The sequence below is a fragment of the Thamnophis elegans genome, chromosome 4, assembly GCF_009769535.1.
Source record: "Thamnophis elegans isolate rThaEle1 chromosome 4, rThaEle1.pri, whole genome shotgun sequence".
NCBI lineage: Eukaryota > Metazoa > Chordata > Lepidosauria > Squamata > Colubridae > Thamnophis > Thamnophis elegans.
Genome location: NC_045544.1, coordinates 110,432,052 through 110,450,273, shown reverse-complemented (window position 1 = coordinate 110,450,273; position 18,222 = coordinate 110,432,052).

Sequence of the window (18,222 nt, the reverse complement as noted above, 5' to 3'; positions counted from 1 at the left end):
TGTGTCAAAAGTCGCAGCCCACAGACACTTCTATTGTAAGCATCCGAATACACGTTTCCCCCCCCCCAAAAAAAATCTCTTAATGAAAAGAAGACAAGAAAAAGGCCATGTGCCCCCATCTATTCCATCCTAATACTCTAATCCCTGCATTTCTTGACAATCCCTTCCAGGGGTGGGTTCCTGCCAGTTCTAAGCTCTTCTATAGAAGAGGTTCCACAAATCTTCAGTGCCATTTAGAACCAGTTCCAGCTCCCTCCCCCCCATCTGCACGTCATTAAGATGAAGAGCGAGAGGAGGAATTCTGGGAGTTGAAGTCCACAAGTGTTAAAGCTGTCGAGTTTGAACACCCCTGGGGGTTTTTTCCTAAAGGGATAGGGGTGCAAGGGTCTTGTAACTTGACAGCTTTAAGACTTGCGTGTTTCAAATGCCAGAGTTTCTGAGCCAACATTTTGGTTGCTAAGCAAGAGCATTGTTAAGTGAGTTTCACCACATTTGGCCACGCCTGCCCAGTCATATGACTGCCAAGCCCCTCCCACCTGGTGACATGGCCAGCAAGCCACTCCCACCCAGTCACATGGCCAGCAAGCAACTCCCACAAAGCAGGCCACACCTACAGAAGAGGTTCTAAAAAAATGTGAAACCCACCACTGATCCTTTCCCACAAGACTGCTCTTATAAATTACCTTCCTGCAAAAAATACAAATTTTGTTTGTTATTTAAGTTATATTTCCCCAGGAATAATTTGATTTCCGAATTTACCTTCTTTTTTCAAAGTGCAGTTCTAACCAGACCAGTTTAGAGACAAAATATCAGTTAATTTTAAGATACATAAAGGCAAATATTTGTATCTCAGGGATTGAAATGAGGGGTCCTTGGTGCTCTCTAGATTGGGCAATGCAAGGTCTGCAAGAAAAACAACCAAGGGCAGAGAGCACCAAGGACTCACAGTAATATATTCCCAGGTAAACATGAATGGAACTACAGTTTAAGTGTCACAACAACCTTATAAAATTTGGGTGTATGAGGCAATGGTTTTCCAGGGTAAATGTCTATGGAGATTCTCAGTCATCCAGGTCATGATTGTTCCAAAGGTGCTTTTTCAAGAAGCAACTGAGCTGAAAAAATTTCTTGAATGAGAAGTGAAACATTTTCAAAGAATAACCAGAAATTCCAGTTGCCTGCTGAAAAAGTACCTTTGGGACTTTCTAAGGTAGGAGTGTCAAACTTAATTTCAAACACATCAAGGTTGTGTTTGACCTTGGGGGGTATAGCTAACTTGAGGTGACTTGTGTTGGGGTGCCTGTGGCGGCACAAGCACTCTGCCAGTGAAAATGGGCTCTTGAGCTCTGTTTCGGCTGTGATGGCCTCCTCCAACCCTTGCCAGCAAAAACAGAGCTATGCAGCCCTCCCGAGTTCCGTCTTCACTGGCAAAGGCACTGCGGGCCAGTCCTTCACTGTTTCCAGGGTGGCCCCTGGGCCAGATCTAAGCACCCCAGGGGCCAGATCCGGCCCCCATGGACTTGAGTTTAATACCCTTCTTAGCAATAGCAGTTAGACTTATATACCACTTCATAGGGCTTTCAGCCTTCTCTAAGCAGTTTACAGAGTCACATATTGCCCCCACAGTCTGGGTCCTCATTTTACCCACCTCGGAAGGATGGAAGGCTGAGTCAATCTTGAGCCGGTGAGATTTGAACCGCCAAACTGCAGATAGCAGTCAGATGAAGTGGTTGCAATACTGCACTTTAACCACTGCGCCACTTCGGCTCTTCTAAGGTAATCCTGTCTGTTGTGAGCAGAATAGAGAATTTGATCCTAGATCTTTTGAATTCTATTGGAGGGTTTCTAAATGTATCCATTACTTACTTTTGAGTCCATCGGCCCGCCTTATTAAGACTAGCCAAAATGTCAAAAAGAAAATAGAAGAAAAATGTCCCTAATTACTCAGAGCTTTGTTCATCAGTCTGGATGTTTTCCATCCACACAGCTTGTATCACTACTAAGTGAAGATTTCATTGCACAATTTCCTTGTCCGAGACTTGACATTTTACAAGGACCTGAACAAAAGCTTCTATCGTTTTTCTTGTATCACAACCATGTTTTTGATGAAGGAAAACCTGGGAAGTGCACAATATTTTGAAAATATAAGTTTTCTATAGTTCAGCCTATTCTGCCTAGTCAAGGAGAACCTGTAATTCTATTTAAGGCTAGAGCAAACTTTTCCTTCCTGAGATTCCGGGGGTCTCCTAAAGAAGCCACCTATTTAAAATTAAGATAGATGGAGGGAATTATTAAATGCAAGGGCAATAGTTAAAATAACGATTGAATTCATTTAAAATTAAAACAGAATAACATTAGTTTTTAAACTAGCCACAACCACTTTTATATCCTGTCTCCTTGTAGTTTTTGGAGTGTGGTCTCTGGCTTGCTACTTAACAGATTAGTGAAATGCTCCCAGATCATTATTTAAAAAACGACAACACTCAGCCATTGTTCCTTTGTCCCAAAATCTTAGGTGTAAACCTGATTCCTACAAAAAAGTACAAATTCATTCAGCCTGCCATCTGCATCTCGCTATAGATTTAGGGAACTTTAAGGAATGCTTGCTCACTAGCCTGGTTGATGTATCCTGTTGTTGCATTCAGCGCTTGGTCTGCTTTTAGTTTACATAATATGTGAACTACAAGGACATTATGGCTTTGTTCAATCAATGACCATTTTTTGCTACACAAAAGCTGTGTTTAAATATAGTATCTTTTTGATGATACTTTGGCTGGATGGGTCTCAGGGAAAACATGATTGGATATTTTGTAATATTATCTCCCAATCGGTTGCCTGGTGCCACTTCTACTGTTAAGGTCCAGATTCAATCAACTCTGCCTTTGTTTTGATTGGAAATTACTTCATTCTTCTTTAAAGAAAAATGCTATTGTGTTGCTTGGTTTCTTCTTATCTTGTTATCTTATACTTTTACAACATCAGCCACCTTGTGAGGTAGCATATCTTTTAAACATATAAGCCAAAGGGCAGCATGACTCATGATCCCTGACTTTGTCTATGATTCCCCAGAGACTGAACCAACCAGAAGTTTACTAAAGAGCTGCAATGTTCAATATGACTGAAATAAAAGTATATTAAACACAATTTAATTGTTTAACTGGGAATAAGCATGTGAACTATATTTTGTTGAATTTAAATGAAATGAAATTAAAATAATTGTACTGATTTTTTGTTCTTATTACAAATTTTGTAATAAGACTGCCAGCATGCCTGTCAAAACCAGTACAGAAGTGCATCTTTTAAAATGAAATACGGTTTAATTCTAAACAAAAGAGTGGCTTGGATAATAGCAGTGTTAAGCCACAGTTTGACTTATTTAGATCTAGATTAGCAAGTCATGTCAACTTGTTAATTCTACCTTTATGATGTGGAGGGTAATGAATCAATGTTTATAGAAACCCATCCAATTGTGATTTATTCAGATGGAGGAACATCATGGCTTCACACAATATCAAAACCCAAGCTTAGTATATGGAAACTCTTCCGCCTGGTTTCATGAGGAATGGCTGGTAGGATGCTTGTGAATGCCTAACACAAAACAAAGTATGCTTTGTTTGTTTGCTTGCAAAGCTGTTTCCCATGAGAGGGCAAAGTGACTCCAAACTTGTTTAAAAGTATTGCATCTTTTACTCCATATATTGAATGTATTTTAATAGGTACATGTTCTGAGCAGGGCCTCATCTTTTATCTATTTGGTTTTGGTTTCGCATATGATATAATCTTGGGTTATGTGGCCAAAGAAATCAAGGTCTTATCTGCACGTGTTGTATCCTGTGGCATCATCTAACCATCACATGAATAAAACAGACTTTATTCTGTCACATTTGATGGGTGACATTTTTGGCTCTCCTCAGTGTGCTTTTCTCCCATCCTTGAGATGAGACAGTGATATAAACAGCACTGAATCCGTAACCTACATTTTTCTGCTGCTATTGTGGTCCTCACTCCATATAATGTGGAGTAGCTTCAAGGCAATAATTTGTGGTTTCTCTCCCATCCTTGTCATCTACTTGTGGAAAGATGACTAGCCAGTCACTCCTTGAGTGAGTGTGGGGTTGGGTTGGCTGTTCAAGCCACCATCATTATTACTTATTTTTTATCTTTGTTTGCAACTAGACTTTGTAACTAGATAGATTGGTGTCCCCAGCTTTGCTGGAAAGGGAGGCTTACAGCCTCTGAACTGATGGACCAACATACCACATGATGAGCTATCTCTCTGAATATCTTCTCCAATGGAAAAAGTAGCTCCTGGGTAGAGTGTTTCCCCATCCTGGACTGGGAAATAAATAGCCCCCTCATTTTCTCCAGGGTCTGGAAATTGTATCATGTTTTTTAAGGTCTAGTTTTCTAAGAATGTCATTTTAAAATTCTATTCTGTGATTTTCCAGAAGAACAGAATTGTTATGGTGAAAGTAACAATGTGTGAAAGATAAGGGAGCCTTGGTTACATGGAGCCTTTGACAGTTTCCTCAATTGTCAAAGATCTTGTTGCCCTTGTCAAATGATTGGTAGAATTGTCTTCTCACTGCAGAAAGCCAGATGTGCTGTCCAACCTTTTTTAACAATGGGTATATTTGGGATTTGGGGAGTTTATGGTGGATACTTTAGGGGGAGGGCTGGCCAATTGAGAAAACATGGCTAGAAAATGAGGTGGGGCGTTCCTTGGAAAATCTAACTTTTGTATAAACCAGGCCCATTTTCTTAGTTTGCTTTGGAGTCATTTCCCCTGCAAGAGTGAAAAATTCCCATACTGTTCATATTTTGTTGCCAGCTTTTATGAACTTCTGATCTATGGCTAACAATTGTCTAATATATAAGAATGTAAATTGGATCCTAAGTATCAAACAATGGTCTGTGATTTCATTGGATAAAAAGAAGCAGATTTGTTCAGATTTGTGGTTAGACAGCAATAAGAGTACAGGATCACTTCCATCTCTTTACTCATATGAACTGAAACAGCCCAAGTAAACATCATCCAAGCATGCTTGTAATACAGATGACAAGGTATTTACAAGAATTCTGCAGAAGTTGAAATTGATTAATATTTCAACATCTGCAGAATTCTTGTAAATGTCTTGTCATCTCTATTTTTCTTTCAAGCATCTGTTCCTACCAGCTACTTCTGCAGAAATGTACTGGGTATAATTGGACTCTAGAGTCAAAGGATCAAGGGAAGATAGATCTCCAAAAGATCAATTAGACTACGTCTGTAAAGCCGAATTTGGATTTTAAAACACAGTAAAACTTTTGAACTCTCATGTCTTTTTAGTTAATTGTCCTGGCATCTAGTGCTTCTATAAAAATTGGTTTTGCTTTCAAATTGCTTATGGATCACACGATTTCTTGACAAGGCAGGGGGCCCATCATGGAGACAAACAAAATTGGGTGGTGGTTTCTCTCCAATTCATGAACAGTGTCAGCTGCAGATGTATGCAGGTGTTAAACTGAATGGAGAAACAGTAATGTGGAAAAAGCTGGGGCTGGTTGTTGGTTTTGTTCTGTATCTGATCTAATTTTAGATTGAGCTACTGCATTGTTGATGCAGGTTCCCTTTTTCAATAATAGAAAGAAGAACTGCATTATTAGGAGAATTCAGTTTTTACTTGATGGGGCACAGAGAATAAGCCTGGCTTGTAATAGGGGGACTATTCTTGCTGCTCTGGGCAGATGGGAGCTAATGCGATCCCTTAGGGCAGGGGTGTTAAACTTGATTTCATTGAGGGCTACGTCAGGGTTGTGTTGGCCTCTGGGAGCCAGGGTGGGCATGGGCAGGATGGGCATGGCCAGCTCACCGTCACTCGTGTGATAAAATGCCACTTTGGCTAGTAGCTTGTTTTGCTAGCACTCTGCCAGCCAAAAACGGAGCTTGAGGGCCGCATGCAGCTCTCCTGGGCTCAATTTTCAGCTATAACGGCCTCCTGCAGCCCTCTGCCACCGAAAATGGAGCTTGGCAGGGCTGCATGTGGGCCTTCCTAGTTCCATTTTCGCTGGCAGAGGCACTGCGGGCCAGATCTTTGCTGTTTCCAAGGAGGCCCTGTGGATCCGGCCCATGGGCCTTGAGTTTGACACCCCTGCCTTAGGGTTTGGATTGGGATTTTGTGAAATGTTATGGTTTGAATTGGCTTTTAGGTAATCTAGACATAAAACGGATGATGTTCATTAACCAAGAATTTGTTTCATTAGTTCATAGGATGCATGTGGCCCAGATTCTATTTTTTTTATAGTTTTAAGAACTTTTTTTTAAAATGGAGGTATAATTTTTCAATGTTTTTTTGGGAGGGGAAAAGAACTACATAAAAACATATCAAATTTGTAAACATCTCCCTAGAATAATGTTTTCCAACCTTTGCAACTTTAAGATGTATGGATGTTAACTCCCAGAATTCTTCAGCTAACATCTTAAGATTATCAAGCTTGAGAAACACTGCCCATACCAGCACATGGGTCACTTGGGGATGTCACTGCATGTGACATACACACAATGGCCCACAACTCCACCCCCCAAATCCTACCTTGTTACCCCTACAGGTCAGAAATATCTGTTCATATTTTTTCTTGTGTCATACTAAAACAGAATAATAATAATAATCAAGGTGGAGTTATTTTTACAAGGTTTTTTTTTACTCTTTCTTCAACCTTTTATCCAGGACTCTCTTTAAAAGCTCTTTCATATTTTCCTCAAAGTCAGCTCTGGAATCCTTTGCAAGTGAGCCAATGTAGCATTGGTGGTTGATCAGAAAAACAGGTGTGGGGGCTTTCCTTCTAGTTATTAATTCTGAATAATATCCTGCTGTTAAATTGGAAAGCATTTTGTAGCAGCTAAGTTTAATAATTTCAGATGAAGGTTACTATATGGCTGTATTTGGGACACATTGTAAAAAAATCATCCTGCTCTCTTCATATCTTAAAACATGGAGAGTGAAGGGATATGACCAAATGCCATGTGAAATTATAGGAAACAGCACAGTGAACAGTAGAGAAATGAGACTAAATCCTATAAATATCTGCTCTGAGAAACAACTGCTCTATAAATGAGAGAATATCATTGTCAATTTTATAAACAAAAGGAATGGAAAGCAACACACACATCGAGAAGGTGAGAGCTTGTCAATATTTTGAAATATTTATTTTGTATCCAAACATAGCCTTAATTACAGTAGACCCACTGAATGAATGAAATTGAAGTTAGTAATTGAATCCCATTAATTTCGGGAAGTCTATTTGAAATGCAGCTAATGTGCTTTCTATCTGCCAAATCACAAGATAGTTCAAAACACAAGCATCCAACAGAACAGCCAAAGTTCACTGTTCCTACAGCACTGAAGGAGGAAATTAGAGAATCCTAAAATTCTGTAGGTAAGATAATTCAAATGTTCCCGTCTTTCTCCCCGGTCCTTAGTATTTTTCAAACTGAATCCTTGTTCTTTGATTTCTTTTAAGAGAGCTTGTCCCTTGCTTAAGGGAGATGGAAAATATTCACTTTTTAATCAATCTGGAGTAATACTTTTTATTAAAAGGTGTAAGCTTTCCGTAAGTTAGACTTCATCAGATACAAGGCAACTGTAGATCAGGAAAGCTTATATCTTTCAATAAAATGTTTCTTCTGTTTCTTAGCTACCATAATCTCATGTATGTGAGATGGGTGGCTATATAAATGTAGTAAACAACAAACAGAAGCAAACCGTGGCTCTCTTCCAGCAGTGCCTTTAGCAATATGAGTCTCGGTCTTGAGATGTTTGCAAACTGATTCCCAGCAACAAGCTTGTAAGCAAGTTGTGGCAAAAGAACCCTTTCTGTGGGCCATTCTAATTTTACAGCAGGCAGAATCTAAACTCTATTATCTGTTATTAATGTTTATTTTCCCAGCAGATGGGTCACTTTTCATCTATTTCCCAGGCATTTTATAGCAGTCTTTGGAACAGATGGTATTTTTTAAATTATGCACTTTTAAGATAGTTGTAATTTCTGTGCAAGAAACCATCTAAGGATCTTTGCTCAGATTATAAAAGGTAAAGCAAAGAGAAATGTGTTTTTAATGCACCCCAATCATCTTCCATTACATCACAAACATGTTGCCAGGTGCATCCACAAGAGGGAAGTAAATAAAGCCCAAAGCATTTGAAGTGATTCAATGAAGAAGTCCTATTCTGCAGCTCTTCTTGCTCTATAATCAAAGGAATTGTACTGCACAATCATGTAGAATCCATGTTTGGGTAAATTAGCATACAATTAGCTATACTATTGGTACTCTGGCTGTCCATATTGTCATCTAGATTCTGGATTTTAACTTCACTCTAAAGTCTTAACATGCCACAATTTAGCAAGTGAATTAAATCCCTTCATTTCAACTAGTTTCTTAGTTAAAGGAGATAGATAGTGGGATTAAAAAAAACCAAACTCTACTGAAATCAAATCCTTTCAGAAGCAGATAAGGCCAGCCACAGACTTTTGATAGAAACTATGATGTTGTTATATATAGTATATTATGCCATTGCACAGATAGTGGGAATTATATTTTATTTTTATTTATGTACACTGAGAGTATATGCACCAAAGACAAATTCCTTGTGTGTCAAATCACACTTGGCCAATAAAGAATTCTATTCTATTCTATTCTATTCTATTCTAGTTAAAGGAGATAGATAGTGAGATTAAAAAAAACTATTGAAATCAAATCCTTGCAGAAGCAGATAAGGCCAGCCACAAATTTTTAACAGAAGCTATGATGTTGTCTTATATTATGCCATTGCACAGACAGTGGGAATTATATTTTATTTTTATTTATGTACACTGAGAGTATATGTACAAAAGACAAATTCCTTTTGTGTCCAACCACACTTGGCCAATAAAGAATTCTATTCTATTCTCTTCTATTCTATTCTATTCTATTCTAGTTAAAGGAGATAGTGAGATTTTTTAAAAAAAAACTATTGAAATCAAATCCTTGCAGAAGCAGATAAGGCCAGCCACAGAAGCTGTGATGTTGTCATATATACCCTGTGTCCCTGAAAATAAGTCCTCCTCAGATAATAAAATCAATTGGGCTTTTGAGCGCATGTCCTAAAATAAGCCCTTTCCCCAAAATAAGCCCTCTCTGAAAATATTGCAGCACAGCAACAGCCATGAGGTGACCACACTCACTGCCTCCTGCACCTCAAAAATAACAAGACCTCTCTGAAAATAAGGCCAAGCGCTTATTTCGGGGATCAAAAGAAAATAAGACCCTGTCTTATTTTCGAGGAAACACGGTAGTATATTATACCGTTGCACAGATGGTGGGAATTATATGAATGTGTCTGTCACATTATGCAGAGTGTGTAATTTGCAACATTTACATGGTAACATGATGCACATGACAAATGTCCTCTTTGCCCCCTTCAGTTGGCAACTGCAGATTCAACCCTGAAAAAAACACATTTCAGGCCACTGATTAGTGCATTTAATTCTGGTTTGCATCTTCAACAATTATTATGAAAGTGCGTGAGAGACTTTAAAAGCCAAAATTTAAAAGGGAACTGAAAATCATGAATTTTGTTCATTTTCTATTTGGTTCCTCTGCTTATTTAAATCTAGCCCTAACTGCAACTCTCTTTCTTTTACCTCCTCTTTCTCTAGTTTGGAAAAGAACCAAAGCAAGCCCTTGTAAGCCACTTCCTTCTAGCCCAGTTTATGCACAGGTTTCTTATTTTGGGAATAAAATTCAGGGAATCCCCATGGGGGTGAGAAAAAGAGAGATTTCCCATGTAAAGTGGCTTGCGCAACTAGAGAAGTGGTAGGTAAAGTAGAAATCGGAGGTTTGCCTGTTTTCTTACAGATGTTTCATTACCCAAGCTGGGAAATCTGGCCTGTATTCCGTAATTTGAGTCTAAGACATTTGTGAGGAGCAAGAAATTGCTTGAATCATGAAATCGGAGAAGGAAAAGTTTTCAGGCTTCTTTCCAAAGGAGCTCTTTGGAAAGAAAATTGGAAAACTCATTTGAAATGCAACCAAGTGAGAAGCATGTTGATTGTTTTCAGTTCAGAGCGCAAACTAGGCATGAAAGCAAAACAAAGTGTGTCTCGGTATGGAATTGTCCCCTGAAGAGATTACATGACATTTAGTACTTATGGGCAGTGTTATAATCACACATGTTGCATTTCTTTTTTTTTTTTTTTTTTTTTTCAAGTGTAAAATATTTTATTCAATTTTCACATTCCATTTGCAATCATTTATATACAGGGTATTTACTATAAGAAAAGAAAAAAAAAAGAAAAAAGGGAATAAAACGAACAAGTAAAAAGGAAACACAACTCATCATTCACAACCCCACCTAACCCTTGCATCCTCCATACACCCCATCTACCCCCTCCAACTTTCCTTTCTCCCTCTAACACTCCCCTCCTACTTCCCTTTCCCCTCAAACCTTCCTTCTCCCCTTACTCCCCAGACACCCTCCTTACATTCCCCTTACTCCTTACATTCCCCTTACTCCTTCCTTACTCCTCCCTCTTCCTTCCCTCTACCTCCCTCCTTGGTGTATGCCTTTATTCGAGTGTTGTTTGATCTGATAAAAGTAAAATGAACCAAGGAAAATAATAATAATAATAATAATAATAATAATAAAAAAAGGACCACCGTATATAAATACATTCTTGTTCTTATTAAGACTATGTTAACACCCCCCCACCCCACCCCCCACAATCCCCATCCCTAATCCTCCCGACTTCCCAGGGCCCACACCTGGCACTACCTTCTATCTAAAATATCTTGTATACATATGGATTAAAAAAATAAAAGTAATATATCAAAAAAAAAAAAAAAAAAAAATAAAAGCAGAGAAAGAAAAAAAAAAGGGAAAAAAAGAAAAGAGAAAAGAGAAAAAAGAAAAAAAGAAACCACTCTTTGTGTTGATCTCAGCCCCCCATCTTTATCTATGCTTAAATAGTATAAATCATTCTATCTATATTTTATTCTCATCTCTTACTTCTTTGCTATTTACCCCGACCTTCTGTAGGCTCTCCCGTTCCCTTCCTAAACCTCATAATCCCTTCCAATAAGATTTAAGCAGCGTGATTCATGCCATATATTCAAATATAACTTTACAGACAAGTAATCAAACTTTCCCTTCTAGTAAAATTTAAACAGCGTAAATGATCTTTCTTTACCCCTTTTTCAAACAGTAATTCAAAATAATCTAACCAGATTTCCCCTTCTTAGTAAAGTTAAGCAGCGTAGATCAGATATTACTTTACACAGGAATCAATTTCTATCTTAAGATAATTCCAACCGACTTCCCCTTCTAATAGGATTTAAATAACTTAGTTCATTCCACATGTATTTTACCCTCATCCCCCACTTGTCTGATATTTACCACTATCAAATTTATACTACCATTTGTTTAAAATATAACTCAGAGCGATTTGTAGCATGAATCATTCCACATATTCCAATAATACTTTCAGCAAGAATCAGTTAACCTTCTATTTTAAGGTAGTCGCTTCTAACAAAGTTTAAACAACATAAATCATTCCGCATTCTTTTTACAGTTATCTTAAAATAATCCCAAGCGGCTTCCTGTTCTAATAAGCTTTAAACAACGTAAATTTTGCCCTCTTCCCTTGCTTGTCTGATATTTACCACAAATAACGTAGTTCATTCCACATGCATTTTACCCTCATCTCTTGCTTGTCTAATATTTACCACTATCAAATTTATACTAACGTTTATTTGAAAAGTAACTCAGAACTATTACAACCAACTTTCCCTTCAAATAAAAGTTAAATAGCATGGATCATATTCAAATAATACTTTCAGCAAGAGTCAGTTAACCTTCTATTTTAAAATAGTCCCATCTAACAAAGTTTAAACAACATAGATCATTCCGCATTCTTTTAACCACTATCAAATTTATGCTAACGTTACTTTAGAATCTAGCTCAAAGTAGTTTCACCCAGCTTTCCCTTCTGATAAAAATTAGTCCACTTTTTCTACCGGAGAGAGGTCTCAAACCCCCATTCAGTCCTCAACTTTAGGAAGTCTTTTGAAGTATCTAAATTCTCGATCTGCGTTCTTCTGCTTCTCCGAGGGAGGAGGGGCTGCCCCCTCCATCTTGCAGCCGCATGGCCAGCCGTTTGCTTTCTCCTTCCGCTTGTCTCTCCTCTCTTCCAAGCGCGTCAGGAAGTCCCGCCTTCAGAATCCTAGAATAGAAATCTTGAGCCTCCGAAACAGAATTAAGACGAAATCTTTGATTCTCAAATGTAACCGTGATGCCGGCAGGGGCCTCCCATCTGTATCGAATCTGTTGACTCCTAAGCTCTTTAGTTAAAAAAGTGTATTCCCTTCTTGCTTTCAACATGTGGAAAGGTATATCTTTGAAGACAATCACGTCTTGGTCATCAACTCGGAGACTGTTATTATGAAACTTTTGCACAATCGCGTTTCTAGATTCTTTTGTAGAGAAATGTATAATTATGTCCCTCGGGAGCTGTCGCTGTTCCGCTATCAATGAGTTCTGGCGATAGATTTTCCGAATCTGCCAATCAAAGTTAAGTCCCGGGCTTCCCAGCGCATGGCTGAAGGCTTCAGCAAAGGTCTGTTTCAAATTCTCTTGTTCCTTTTCACGGAATCCTCTGACTCTTATTGAAAATGCCTTCCTATCAAAATTTAGCATCATAAGCTGTTCTTCGTTATTTCTAATTTTTTCTTGTAAAATTTGAATATTGGTAGTCAAATTAAAATTAGCCTTCTCCAGACTTTCCAATTTGTTCTCTATTTCAGCAGAGTAATCTGACAGGGCAGACACGGCTGCAAACGTATTCGCCTTCATTTGATTAACTTTAGATTTTAGATCATCATAAAGTTGCAATACAAATTCCTGAAGTTCTTGCTTAAAGGCATTAAAGATTTTAAAGAGATATTCCTGTGTTAAAACTTCTCCAGTAGAGGGCGTAGGAGACAAAGGCTGTGTTTCCAAAAAAGATTCTTTAAATTCTTTAGACACATTTGTAGCAAGACGCTTCTTTGATCTGGGTGCCATAATAAATAAACAAGTAAGCAGCGCTTCACTCCCCTCTATTTCCAAAGATAAAGAGTTTATTTTGTTAAGGAGCGGTCTGCAGGAAGATAAACCCGGCTAAGTACATCCAGTAATCATCCACGGAGAGAAATCGCCATTTTGAAGTCTATTTAAACAAAGAAGTCTTTAAGACGAATGGTGCTGGTATTTAAGATAGTAATAAAAGCATAAATCTCACAGGGGTGGTACCCTCCCGTATCAAATCTAGCTTGAAAAAACTTTGTTTTGTCCTGGGGGGGGCTAGCCTGTCTGGGGCTGCCAAAAAAAAAAAAAGGCAGCTGAGAAGAAATGGCCGGAGATAAAAGCTCCGCTTCGGCTGGATCTAATCTCTTCCACAGCCAAAAAAAGAAGGCGGCTGTGGCTTACGAATAGACCCTAGTCTACAGAGCTATCCTCCCTGCCCCTTTCTTAGCCAAAAAGGGGTGCTATCTATGATCTTATTTAGATATACAGACCAGATCTCTGAGGAGCTCGGTGGAGCCCTCCTCGGCAACAGGCCACGCCCCCAGGAAGTCACACATGTTGCATTTCTGACAGAGATGGTATTCATCCAGCTCTTACAGGTCCTGGAGAACCGATAGCAGAAATTTTGAGTAGTTCGGAGAACTGGCAAATAGTCTGCCCCTGCCCCTGCGGCCTCCCAGCTGATCTCCTTTTGTTGCTCTGAACAGGAGAATGAAGCTGGAAAGCAGGTTAGTGGGGTGGGGAGGGAATGAGGATTTTGCAGTATCCTTCCCCCAGGAGTGGGGAGGGAATGATGATTTTGCAGTATGCCCACCAAGGCACGCCCACCAAACCATGCCCACAGAACCGGTAGCAAATTTTTTTGAATCCCACCACTGATTTCTGAGTGATCTTTAGTGGTATGTGAGAAGATAAATGCTGATAACCCTGCTTCCTTTTTCTCTTGGTGACTCAGCAGATCTTGAGAGTCTGCAGAGAGGAACTGAGAGCAAGAAATCTGGAGCACAAGACGCCCTCAGCTGACAAAGGTTCCACTGAAGAGTCCAATGTTGCTGACTTGTTCTTTAGATCTTGCTCCATTGTAAATAGTTAAGACTTGTGACATTGCTGCATGCAGTGCTAACACAGCAGTTCTGAGAAGAACTTTCGGCTACATGGGCGGCTATGTGAATCAGAAAAATAAGTAAAACAACTGACACATAATCCAACACAAACTGTGTGCAAAGCAAAAAAAAAACAAAAACTTATGACCAGTATTACAGATGGATACAAGCACGCATTATTACATTAATCATACTTTTCAGTTTGGACAAATAGAAAACAGTCAGATATGATTAATAAGAAAAGCAATAAGTATTTTTTGTTCTATTCTCTCAATGGTCGACAAAAAAAATATGAGTAAAGATGGAGCATGTCTTTTAATTTACTTTCACATTGATTTTTAAATTCATTCTCGCTTTTTAAATTATATATACTGTTTTTTTTTAAATGTTTTATCTGTATACTGCCCAGAGTCCCTGTCTGAGGGAGATGGGTGGTTCAAAAATTTGATAAATAAATAAAGTTTATTACTTTTAGCTAATATATTTTCGTTTTTACAATTTTGAAGTTTTATGGATATCTATACGCCGGTGAAGAAGGCAATTGGTATGAAGAAACCAGTTTGAAATCATGAATGACTTGGTGTTGCAAATAGGAGCTGAGTACCTCTTGCATATGATAAAAGTGTATAGGCAGTCCTTGACGTATGATCACAACTGACCCCAAAATTTCTGTTGCTAAGTGAGACAGTTGTTAAGTGAGTTTTGCTCCATTTTACGACCTTTATTGCGACAGTTGTTAAGCGAATCACTACAGTTGTTAAAGTTAGTAAAATGGTTGTTAAGTGAACCTGGCTTCTTCATTGATTTTGCTTCTCAGAAGGTTGCAAAAGGGGATCCCATGATTCAGGGACATCATGACTGTCATAGCAATAGCGCTTAGACTTATATACCGCTTTACTGCTCTCTCTAAGAGGTTTACAGAGTCAGCGTATTGCCTCCAACAATCTGGGTCCTCATTTTACCCACCTCGGAAGGATGGAAGGATGAGTTAACCTTGAGCCTGGTGAGATTCGAACTGCCAAATTGCCGGCAGCTTGCAGTCAGCAGAATTAGCCTGCAGTACTGCACTCTTAACCACTGCGCCACCTTGGCTCAAGTCATAAGTACATGCCAGCTGCCAAGCATGCAAATTTTGATTATGTAACCACGGAGATGTTGCAATGGTTGTAAGTGTGAAAAATGGTCATAAGTCACCTTTTTTTCAATGCTGTTGTACCTTCCAACGATCACTAAACAAACTGTTGTAAATCAAGGGATACCTGTACTGTGATATCATTTTCTTTCAGGTTAGTAAGCAGTGACATCTAGTGGTAAGTGTGATGGTTGTGATTTATTTTGCATTTTCCATCATAGTTGTTGCAAATGATCATACAATGTGCATATGTGCTTGTGTGCAGGGCAGCCCCCAGATTTGGAGATTTCCTCTCCCAGAATTCCCCATCCAGAATTCTGGGAATTGGTCTATACATCTGCAAGCATTCAGTACAGAAAATGGGTACATTGTTGTCATCTTGTGACTTGTCCCTTCATGTTCCTAATGAAATCTGTAAGCTGATTATATGTGTGCATAAAGATAGTTTCATATATATTCCAAATTGATGAGGCTACAACACTATACAGCAAAGTATATTTTCACATCTGTAGGGCATCTTTGCAGATGCTGTGAACATGTAAGCATTAGACTCAGTAAGGGCCTAAGCCTATTTTTTGCAGAGCTATTCTAAGTTCCCAAACCTTTGACCTAATTCATGTGGCTTTCCTATTGATGTAGCCTTTGGCCGTAACCCATTTCCTCCAAGGCTCTGTCAGTGGCCAATGGGATGTTGATGGAGGAATCACTAGAACTTTGTCCTGAGACTGCCTGTCGGTGGCCGTATCGATGAACTCATTCATCTCTAGAGGAAACGTGTTGGTTGGAGCCAATGAGAGTGCTTTGCACAGCTTAAGGGTGACAATTTAGGAAGAAAAACAGGAAAGTGAAAGAAGATAAGGAAAAGTGCCTGGAAGGGATAGTTTACAATGAAGAGGGACACAAAAAATTCTGTATTTTTCAGAGCAGACACAGTGGTGTTGGAGGAAACAGTCAAGACAACTCAGAAATGAGACTTGTTGGGTCAAGGAAATATTAACCTCCCAACTCCACCTGTATCTACAAAATGAGATTCGGGACGGGAACTTAAATGGAAAGTAAATCTCTCTCTCTCTCTCTCTCTCTCTCTCCCTCTCCCTCCCTCCCTCCATCCCTCCCTCCCTCCCTCCCTCCCTCTCTCTCTCTCTCTCTCTCTCACACACACACACAGACACACACAAACCATAACACACTGTATGTGGGGCTACTCTTGAAGGACTCCCAAAAGCTGCAACTGTCCTAGAAGACAACCGCATAATGAGTTATGGGCATGCCTTTGATATGTCCATCAAACACCTCTTTCTGGGGGCTACATTGGTTATCAATGGGCTTCCTTGTGCAGTTCACAGTGCTGATTATCATCTGTAATGTTTAGGGGCCTAGGCCTTTGAGAGACTGCCTGCCTGCCTTCCTTCCATAATTGCTGCCTATCCTGTACAATCTAGAAGAGTTGGCCTGTTCTAGGTCCCATTGATTAAACAATGCTATCTGCTGGGATTTAGGGAGTGAGCCTTCTCTATTGTGGTGACTGTTCCATAGAACGACACCCTTCCAAATATTTGTAAATTCCAATGTTAACCTTGTTGGATGATCCCTTAAGTCCTGGCTCTTTTCCTGAGCTTTGAACTATAGTGATGGATGAAACTCTTGTGAATTATGTGGTGCATGACATGGTAGCTTTCCCACAGAATATTCTTTATGTACCTGTGTGTATTGTTTTATTAAAAAAATGTATATCATATAGCCTACCCAGAGTTGTAATGAGTCAGATGGTTTATAAATGTAATACAGTAAAATAAAAGTAAAATATAGAACCCTAATAATATACCTGTGGTTGTATTCATGTTATTAATTCAAATTATAGCTGTAATAATTGAGACTGGTGAGCTCTTTGTAGTGTGATTATTAAAATATATATAGTTGCAACTTTTCCTTTTTATATAAATGTTTCCTTTATTGAGAAGAGCAACCAAGATGATTAGGGGACTGGAGGCTAAAACATATGAAGAACGGTTGCAGGAACTGGGTATGTCTAGTTTAATGAAAAGAAGGAATAGGAGAGACATGATAGCAGTGTTCCAATATCTCAGGGGGTTTCCACAAAGAAGAAGGAGTCAAACTATTCTCCAAAGCATCTGAGGGCAGGACAAGAAGCAATGGTGGTTGCTCCCAGTTTGGCCGGATTGGGCGAACTGGTAGTGGCAGCAGCGGGAGGCTCTGTTCACCTGCCTGGACGCTTCTCCGCATGCGCAAAAGTGTGCGCAAATGCGCATGCAAGCACGAGTGAACAGGTAGCACCAGGATTTGCAACCCACCTCTGCAATGGGTGGAAATTAATCAAGGAGAGAAGCAACCTAGAAGTAAGGAGAAATTTCCTGACAGAACAATAATCAGTGGAACGACATGCCTCCAGAAGTTGTGAATGCTCCAACACTGGAAGTTTTTAAGAAGAGATTGGATAACAGGGTTTCCTGCCTAAGCAGGAGATTGGATTAGAAGACCTCCAAGGTCCCTTTCAAATCTGTTATTCTATTCAAGAGAGACAAAAAGGCTTTCTTCAAATGAACTCTGATTTAAATGTAAAACACATGTATTGATTTGCGTCATTGCAGAATGGTTTTTACATTATGTTGTGAGTTTGTCTCAGAAGTCTAGGAACCAGTTAGGTTTCTAAAATTAAAAAAACAAAACTAAAATAAGATTTCCAATTTAACAAAAGGTTAAGATCTCAATGCTTAATTTTGTTGCAATTTTTTGGAAGGCACATTAAGAAAGGTGCTTGAATTAGACCTTGTACTCAGTAATACTATGTTGTAGATAAGGCTAACCACAACTCATTTGTCCATGTCATCTCCTGGATGACAAAGTGATGTTAAAAGAGGCCGTGGGAGTTTGGCTACCCTTTCCCATT